Below are 10,177 nucleotides of genomic sequence, written 5' to 3'. Positions count from 1 at the left end.
TCTTTACCGAAAGATAGATCAGGTGAGTGACTTGTGTCTGTGCAGCTGACAGACTAGCTCATAGTAGCTCATGTAATATTATCAGTATCAAATAAAACGATGTTAAAGATTTTGCTATTTCTTGTTCTACATAAATACTTCTTGTTTATAATGATTATAACAACCTTAGTGAAGTACAGTATTTAAATGACACAAACTTTCAAAAATGAGGATCAGTAATAAAAAACAGATTAAAAAACAAACAAACAGATTAATGAATTTCATATTTGTTGTATTTCTGTTCAGCTCCACAGTGAAAACTGAGGTGAAATAGAAATGATGCACCTTGAATTGATCAGGAGCAATAGCACTTTTTATGGTTGGAGCCTCTGTGCTTACTTGATACAGTTGTAGTAGTAGGTACAGCAGTAGTTAAGTAGAAACAACTTATGGAAGCAGAAAATTGGAATATCAATATATCGATAATATTATCGATGTAAAATATTAAAATGTAATATAATACCATTCCTAATCCAAATGAATGACCTTATTGATGTACAGGATATAAATCACACTAAGCTAAAGACTTTAAGCAGAATCAGTAGTGTTTAGAAATACATTTTTAAAAAGTTAAAATAAATAAATAAATGACTCACTGCTATGACTGAGGTCACCTCATTTTCTTTGTTCATGACATCCTCATATTCCTTACTTTCAAACTCCAGTTCTGTCCCTGGAAGCATTCTTGCTGAAAGGTTACAGTGTTACATATTTACTCTTACAGTACATAACGTGTTCAGTCAACAGCAAGTGATGGCATTATTTGAAATGGCCATGTACTGAAGGGCACAGAGACGTCACAATTCAGTCCGTATGTTGAAGGAGCGCCCTCTCATGGCCAGAAGCTTCCAAAAACCCTTTTCTCTTTCTCTCTAACTGTAGTGGAAATGGCATCACAGTCTGAAATCAAATACAGCCACATTTTAGTTTTCTGGATTCATTCATAGTGAGAGCTGTACTTTATTTAAGTTCATGGATGTACAGTCCCTTTCTATGCAAAACAAGTGAATGAATATTTTAAAAACCAGTATGGCATACTGAGAAAGGATTAATAGTTTTGGCACTTTAGGAAACACGTTTATCCACTTTGAGTCTGAAAGACATACAAATATGAAACTGCAGATGGTCAGCTTAGCAAAAACACCAAGATAAGATAAGATAAGATAAGATAAGATAAGATAAGATAAGATAAGATAAGATAAGATAAGATAAGATAAGATAAGATAAGATACTTTTATTAGTCCCACAAGGGGAAATTTCATGTTAAGGCTGCCGACCTATTGCACGCAATGGCGGCGCCATCTTACCCTCCGATCATACATACATTATACAAAAACATCACATGGGGAAGACAGGTCAGAGAGGTATAACAATGGAAAAAGCACCACATGAGGAAAGATAAGGAGAAAAAAAAAACTCCCCCCAGACTGAGCTCCAACATGGAGATCAGTTTGAGAACAGAAAAAAAACACCTGCACATAGCACATGAAAAAACTCTTAATACACCAAAGAAACACATGACAAGCAACAGGGATGGGTAAAGGGTGAGAGACAGCAAGTGTAGACAGTACATCCGGGCCTGCAGCCAATGCGCTGGTCTCCTTGATCCACCGTCAGTATTGGAAGGGAATAAGCGTCGAAGGCGTTTGGAGGGGGAGGGGGGATGAGTGTACATCTGCATGTGTATATATGTCTGTGTGTGTGTGTGTGTGTGTGTGTGTGTGTGTGTGTGTGTGTGTGTGTGTGTGTGTGTGTATGTCCAGAGTTCAGCTGAGACAGTGTCCTTCGCCCTGCCAGGCTAAGTAAACAGTCTTCCAGCCAACCCGGGTGGCCTTGCATTGAATGGGAAGAACAGTCTAAACACAGTCCGTATCAGGGTGTTGTTGTTCAGCTCCAGCCTTGAGACCGCAGCTGGCGCCGAAGGGGAAATGATGGTGGTTTTTACTTTAGTGCGAACAACTCATAAGAATTTCAAAGTTGTTCTAACAGTCTGACACTGGTCTGTCAATCTCCCGTTGGAGAGCCGTGAGCTTCTCCATGATGTTATCAACCTTGCGCTCCGTGATGTTGTCATTCTTGTGCTCAAAGAGCCGATTCTGAGAACTCACGACCACAGTGAGCTTCTCCAAAATGTGATCCAATTTTTGCTCAGAGGTGTTATTCCGAGCGAGCCCCTCCAAAATGTAATCCAGTTTGCGCTCAGAGGTCTTATTCTGAGTATTCACGGCAGCCGTAAGCATCTCCAACATCTTATCCGTGCTGCACTCAATGGCCCATTTTGAGCCCATCGTTTCAATCCCAGCGTTCAGCCTTGTGGGGGTTTGAACAGCCGGTTCCGCTTTCTTAATTCTTCGATAAGCCGGGGCCAAGCCAGCTCCGATCAGCAAGAACCCTGTTATCATGGTTCCGAATAGGTAGATATCTTCAGCGTCTTTGATCGACAGTCCCACCAGGCACACGATCCTCCAATTCTGCCACCCGTCCATTGTGTATCCGGCAGGGAAAGTACCTCCAGGACACTCAGGCTCACCTGAGCCCAGACTTCTCGTTGAGAAAAGGGTGTCAATTGCATTCAGGGACCAGTTGATCAAATCCATAATTCCTCTTTTAGGTTTTAGAAAACAGACTGTGAGAGAGTGTTCCAGGGAAAAGTAATACAAAAAACACGAGACTAGACAAGGACACAAGAGGCTAAGCAGGGAAGCTAAGGGAGAGGAGGAGGAGGAGAGGAGAAAAGTGCGACCGCCTTCGTCAAGAGCAAGAGCAGAAGGGCCGAGGAAACAGCTGGCTTCCCTCTGTCCAAAGGTATGAAAGCCAAAGTGTAAAAAATGTTGCTGTTTAAAAACTCAAAGAAAAATTTTTCACACTTGTGAGCTGAGGTCACTTGCTTCACCAGGCTCCAGCCTAAGCTAAGTTAGACACAATGTGCCTTGGCTCTAGCTAATGTATGAGTTACATCAATCTTAAAATCCTAATTCTGTGCTAGAAATACTAAGGAAAAATCACATCACGAAATATTATCACTACTGCATATACAGATTATTTTAGATCTTTCCCACAAAGACCCTGAAAATGTTATTTTTCTCAAATATTTGTTTCATTTATATGAAAAAAAAGTTTTTAAAATAAATGGACTAAGAAAACTAAGCAAAAATGAAAGTGGTTTAGCAGAGGAAACACATATGTATGTAGTGATGTATGAATCAAGGTAGAGATGTATGCATGGGAAGACAGGTGTATGGACATATACAGACTACTACAAGAAATTTACATCACTCTTTCCTTTAGTTTTCCAGCACTCGCCAAAGTAGTAGTGATGCTCATCACAGCTGACATGACAACCATGACAAACTCAGTTTGAATAGCTTTTGTCTCCGCGACTATCACACACTAAAAGGACCTGTGAGGGTGAGATATGTAGCAACGAGTGAACTGGTACCTTCAGTTTTGGGGAATGTATGGGATTTCTGTTAGAGGAGAGAAAATATTAATGCAGATTCCAGGATGGTAGAGACATAGCAAAATAATTTTTGAGCTTCATGATTGTCTAAATTTCTACTTGAGTCTGAGTGATGGGGAGAGGCAGCAATGGGGAAGTGGTTTGCACAAAGTTACCTACAAGGCATAATGACAGTACGCGGCATGAAGGCTGATTGACCTGAAGAAGGCAGGCAGAAAGATGATTTAACGAGACCAGTGATGTCACAATCAGCTTGATAGCCTGGGAAAGTGGAATTGATGTAAAGCTTAGATTAGCCACAAACACCTGGGAAAAAGAGATGTATTAGAATTTAGCAGGTGGATTTCCAGAGGCTGTAAGGTTGTACAGGTGAAGAGCGGCCATGAACTTGAACGTGGAGTGGGGAAGAAACAAACTGAGTGAGTAGGTGAATAACTATGAGATAAGGAAATATCCATTGGATCCTAACTGTCACCATAACGGCAACTCCCCCCGATCAGAGTACAGAAATCCTGTACTTAAGTAGAAGAATAGAAACCTGTCATAAATAATACTGTGGTAAAAGCTAAAGTACTGATTAATTTCTTTATTCAAGTAAAGGAGAAAAAGTAAGATAAGATAAGATAAGATAAGATAAGATAGAACTTTATTAATCCCTCGGGTGGGTTCCTCTGGGAAATTCGATTTCCAAAAAAGCACAGCACCGACAGAAGTTACAGAGTTACAGAATATTATATATATATATACACACACACACACACATACACACACATATATAAATACAGAGACAAATATAAATAAAATATACAAAGGGGATAAATAGAATAAATAGGAATAAAAATAAAAATACAAGTGAATTGCACATTTCAAGTATTGAGGTCTATTGCACTGTTGACTATTTACAAAAGTATTGCACAAAGGTATTGTACAGTGAGGTGAAGAGGCACTACAGCTTAGTTGTTCCCCCCGCCTTTGTCCTCCTGTTTCCCCTCCCTCTCCCCTCCAGAGAGGAGTTAAACAGTTTGATGGCGTGTGGGACAAAGGAGTTTTTAAGTCTGGGGCGCTGGAGCCTATCCCAGCTGTCATAGGGCGAGAGGCGGGGTACACCCTGGACAGGTCGCCAGTCTGTCGCAGGGCCAACACACAGGGACAGACAACCATTCGCACTCTCATTCACACCTAGTGGCAATTTGGATTATCCAATTAACCTATCCCCACAAGCTGCATGTCTTTGGACGGTGGGAGGAAGCCGGAGTACCCGGAGGGAACCCACGCAAACACGGGGAGAACATGCAAACTCCACACAGAAAGACCCCGGCCTGATGGTGGAATTGAACTCAGGACCTTCTTGCTGTGCGGCAACAGTGCTAACCACCGTACCACTGTGCTGCCCGTGCTGTTTTACTGCATAATACTGCTAATTGGTGATGCTTAGTTACCTTAATTTCAGTATTGAGAACAGGTACATTTGTCCACTTTAATTTTAACCAGCCAAGAGAGTGATTTGCCTTAAATACATATTGCTGTAAGATGCACTGTAGATGTATTAAAGCTTTCAATCCCTAATGAAGTACATGTAAAGAGATGGAACATTGAAGTGTGAATGCATTTATTTTTCTGCTTATGACTTAAAAGATGAACATATGCAACGTGTAAGATCACTGAGACTGAAAGCGAGTGATACACATGGATATTGTTACTGTTAATGAAACTTGAATAACAGATGCAGTTTGGAAGGTAAACCGAGTGCACTGTGCCTTTATTGTTCCTGAATTTCACTTGTATTTACATTAATTTCATCTTTGTTATAGTGACACCACTCCTGGGGCCTGTAACAAATACACCAAATATAATACTATCATATATATAATACAAAGCTTAACGTGTATGAATGCAGGAATAAACCCTTTCCAAGCTAGCATGAATGTAAAAAGTGTTTGCATAAAGTTAGTGGAATATTAACATGGTGATTAAATGACTAAAATATCTTAGAATAGCTTGTCCCATTTCACACACATTTACATGAGGCCTGATGATAGTTTTCCCACAAAATAACAGTTTATATGCTTTATTTTACTGCTGACATCAGAACAAACAAATCAGAAAAATTATAAAATGCTAAATATGTACTTATCCAGAGATGGTAATGCTAAATTAATGGAGTTCTAAATCAGCTAAATATAATCAGCAGGTAGCTAAAACCATCATTTACATGACTCTGACATGAGTTAAGAACTTCGTCTCAGCTCATGTTCTCTGTTCGTGGTGTGCCCCGCCGCTGGTTCCAACACCCCACAACACTGATAAAGATAAGTGGAAGAGGATGGATGTATGTGAAAGAAAACCACATGGCTGCTGTGGAGATGTTGTGTTGCATTTTTGTTGTATATCAAGGTTCAAGGTTCAAGGTTCTTTATTTGTCACATGCATAGTTATACAAGTATAACACACAGTGAAATGTAGCCTGACACGCTCCTCGACATGTGTGCAAAAATTGGGGGGGGGGGGGGGGGGGGGGGTGTAGAGGAAGAACATTATATATATATATATACACATATAGTATATACACTGGGTGAATGTGCAGTAGTAGCAGCAAGCAGGTGAATTCTATACATTAATATGAATAGACATCTGACTATTTTACAGGATAGACAATATAAACATATTTAAAATTAAAGGAATTGAAATGTACATTGTGCCTTGGTTTAGAGTGTCTCTCCACAGCGCCTGTATAGAAAATCCTGAGGATCTTTGGAGAGACCCTGAACTTCCTCAGTTGTCGTAGGTGATACAGGCGCTGCCTAGCCTTTTTGGTCTGGACCTGAATGTGGGCAGCCCATGTCAGGTCTGAGGAGATGTGGACACCAAGATACTTGAAGGACTGCACCCTCTCCACTGGGGCTCCATTGATGATAATGGGCTTATAGTCTCTGTGCTGACCCCTTCTGAAGTCCACCACCAGCTCCTTGGTCTTGCTGACGTTCAGCTGGAGGTGGTTGTCCTGGCACCACGATGCCAGATTCTTCACTTCATCCATGTAGGCCGCTTCATCGTTGTTGGAGATGGCACCCAACACCACTGTGTCGTCAGCAAACTTCACAATGGTGTTGGAGCCATGGGTGGCCACACAGTCTGAAGTGTAGAGGGAGTAGAGCAGTGGCGAGAGGACACATCCCTGAGGTGCTCCTGTGTTGATGGTGATGCTGTTGGAGAAGCACCTGCCCACCCTCACCACCTGAGTTCTGCCAGTGAGGAAGTCCAACACCCATGCACACAGACGGCTGTTAAGTCCCAGATCCCTCAGCTTTGTGAACAGTCTGCAGGGCACTATTGTGTTAAACGCTGAACTGTAATCAACAAACAGCATTCGCACATAGTTACCCTGTTTCTTGTCCACGTGGCTGAGAGTGGTGTGTAGGACGTGGGCGATGGCATCCTCTGTGGATCTGTTGGATCTTGTCTGAGGTTCGCTTTGTTAAAGTCTCCTGCTACAATGAGGGCTGCGCCCGGGTCCTTGTTTTGAAGCGAGCTCAGCACATCATGTAATTCGGACAAAGCCATACCTGTGTCCGCTTGGGGTGGGATGTAGACCGCCGTGGCGATGACTGAGGTGAACTCACGGGGCAGATAGAAAGGGCGGCACTTAATGCTCAGGAACTCCAGATGTGACGAGCAGCCACTGGAGAGAGTAGAAATGCTCCTGGCATCACACCACTTTCTGTTTATCATGAAACACACTCCCCCACCTTTGGTTTTGTTCGACTCTGCCGTTCTGTCCGCGCGGAGCACAAAGAATGAATCCGACGGAGTTACGGCCTGGTGGGGGGTCAGCCATGTCTCCGTGAAGCACAGAATGTTGCAGTCCCTCATGTCACGTTGGAAGGTGACCCTTGCTCTTAGGTCATCGAGCTTGTTCTCCATGGATTGTACATTGGCCAGTAGGATACTGGACAGTGATGCGCGATGCGCCTGCTGTCTCAGTCTGTTCCTAATACCAGCGCGTTTTCCCCGGCGCTTCTTTGTTCTGTCCCTCGGATGAGAGGCCCGTCCTTTGTTGTTCTCCGCGCCGCGTAGAATCTCTGGCGGCCAGGAAGGGTCAGGTTTAAAAGTGTCCAAGATTAGATGTGCAACCTTGGCACCGATAAATAAGTAAAAAACAAGAAAAGTGGATAGTCGGAGCGGAGCGGTCAGGAAGGCGTGTGGACGTGGCCGCGCCATCTTGGTTATATAGCAGTGATTCCCATAGTGTACCCAGGTGGGCCACAATAGTAACAGAATTTCTGGTTGAAATTACTCACAAGCGTGTACAAAGTGAATTAAATAGGACAATATTACTGATTACCCTGACCTAAATTTACTACTCTTGAATTGAAGTTTCCCAGTGGCAGTTTACAGCCAACGGTCTTTATTGTTGATCTTTTTGAATACAACTTTCAAAATAAATAAGATTGGGTTAAATTTTGCTGGGCCCCAGAGATATCAAAAGCACAAACATGCTTTAAGTGGAAGAACAAAGACCTGTGTTAAAAACAGTGCAGTAAGTTGCAGTATTGTATCAACTACTTTACTTAATTGAAAGTGAAAAAATGCAGGCTTCTATCATATATTTTATGCAAAGGTATCTACACCTTGTGCCATCCTAACATAATAATGAAGAGTTCGTCCTGCACTAAACTACCGTGTTGGAATAACACAAAGCTAGTATATATTTATTTTACAGGATGTTTTCGCAATATAAAATACATTTAATGTATTTATTAATTTATCAAAACAAATCATATATGGATCCAATATATGAAAAAAATGATGATGATACATGTAAGCTTCACATTTGCACTTTATCAAGTGTTGCTTACCTTTGAAACTTACATCTCTATCCTTCCTTCTTACATCGTTCTCCATCCCTGTATAAAATTAGCTCTAATCCTGCTCCAACTGGAAAATACAGCAGCAAGACATTTAGCTAGCAGAAACACTGTGTGTGAAACTACACACAAAAATGTGTGTGTACTGATGTTTGTTGAGCTAATAGAAACATGTTACACTCTCCATCCTCACTCCTTTCCCGTAACACTAGATGCTGAATTACTGTGACTACAGCTTACAGGCATGTGCACTCACTCTGGCTCACTTTAACCCCGAGTGTAACACTATAAATTATTCCACTGATACCACCTAAAGTAATGAGCCTGAGTTGAAAGTACAGATATCTGTGTAAAAATGTAGGGAGTAAAAGTTAAAGGTTGTCAGACAAATAAATAATCAAGCAAAGTATAGATGCCTGAAAATTCTACTCAAGTACAGTAACAGTAACATGTATTGTTTTTTTGTTTGTTTGTTGTTTTTGTACCTACCACAAACTGACAGGTCGTCACATAATCATCACATGTGAATTTTCCCAAGACAATAATAAAGACACCGCAAGGATTTATTACATATCAGCTAAAAGTCATAAACAGGACAGAAACTAATGGAAGTTATAAACAGTTATAAACAATGTAAGCGGTTTGACAACTATTGGAATAGATGATCAGTGCAGATAGCTATAGTAACTGCTAAAATTTAAATGGCTGTTATAGTTTTAAGAATTCAGCTGAAAATGATTAATTATAATAGAGAACATTAAAGTGCATGATCATGAAAATGTATTCAAATTCTTTTGAACCCAAACATTAGTGAAAGAGTCAACAACCTGAAAGAATTGCATGTAATATTTTCAGGTTCAGAGCTTCGGGTGACTCTACAAGCGACGTCTTATTGATAAAATGGCTTATTGTGCTGTGTATCAAACTATAAATAGCATACATAACATACAGTTTGATACTCAACATCTAAGCCATTTCCAAAATCCCCGAGTGTCTGAGGCATCACTAGATGTGCATAAAGGATCAAACCTAAAAATGTTGTTCATTGTCAGTAAAGCAATGTTATTCATCCCTATGAACAGAATGTAATCTCAACTGGGAGTAGGGTAGAGCTTGGGAGTTAGCAGCTAATCGTAGTGCTGGCCAGTTAGTTCTGTTAGCAAAGTACATCCGTAATTCACAGTGACTCGAAATCACATGTTAATGTTGACTAGTGCTGAAACAAAATGTACCAGCGAAGCTAAACACGATGAAAGATCACACACGTGTCACTCAGATATGTTCCTGTGAAGTTGAGCATCTTTAACATGAGGACTAAAGGACCAGTTTCAAAATACCAACAGCACTGGTATTTCAGGTTGGACCATTAACTGATGTGTTAATTGAAACAAAATCACTCAGAAAGACAAAAGATGGCAACCAAAACTTATTGAATTCTTTATGTTTTAAAGAGTATACTATATTTAGAACAGTAGCTTAATATTATGAGGCATACACTTGTTTGTTTCTACAGAGTTTGATGAAAATATCGATATTACACTCACATTTATAGCTGAATATAAATGTAACAAGACAGTTAGCTTAGCTAAGCCTGAAAACAAGAAGCAGGAAGAGGAGGCTAGCTCCCCACCTTTAAGAAACTGTAAGCTAAGCAAACCTTTTTAATATCTATCTATCTATCTATCTATCTATCTATCTATCTATCTATCTATCTATCTATCTATCTATCTATCTATCTATCTATCTATCTATCTATCTATCTATCTATTAGCTAGCTCATGTGTTGCATCAACGTCACGCATTTAAACAAAGA

The sequence above is a fragment of the Astatotilapia calliptera genome, chromosome 20, assembly GCF_900246225.1.
Source record: "Astatotilapia calliptera chromosome 20, fAstCal1.2, whole genome shotgun sequence".
NCBI lineage: Eukaryota > Metazoa > Chordata > Actinopteri > Cichliformes > Cichlidae > Astatotilapia > Astatotilapia calliptera.
The sequence above is the reverse complement of the archived record's forward strand: the minus strand, read 5'-3'. Positions refer to the sequence as shown.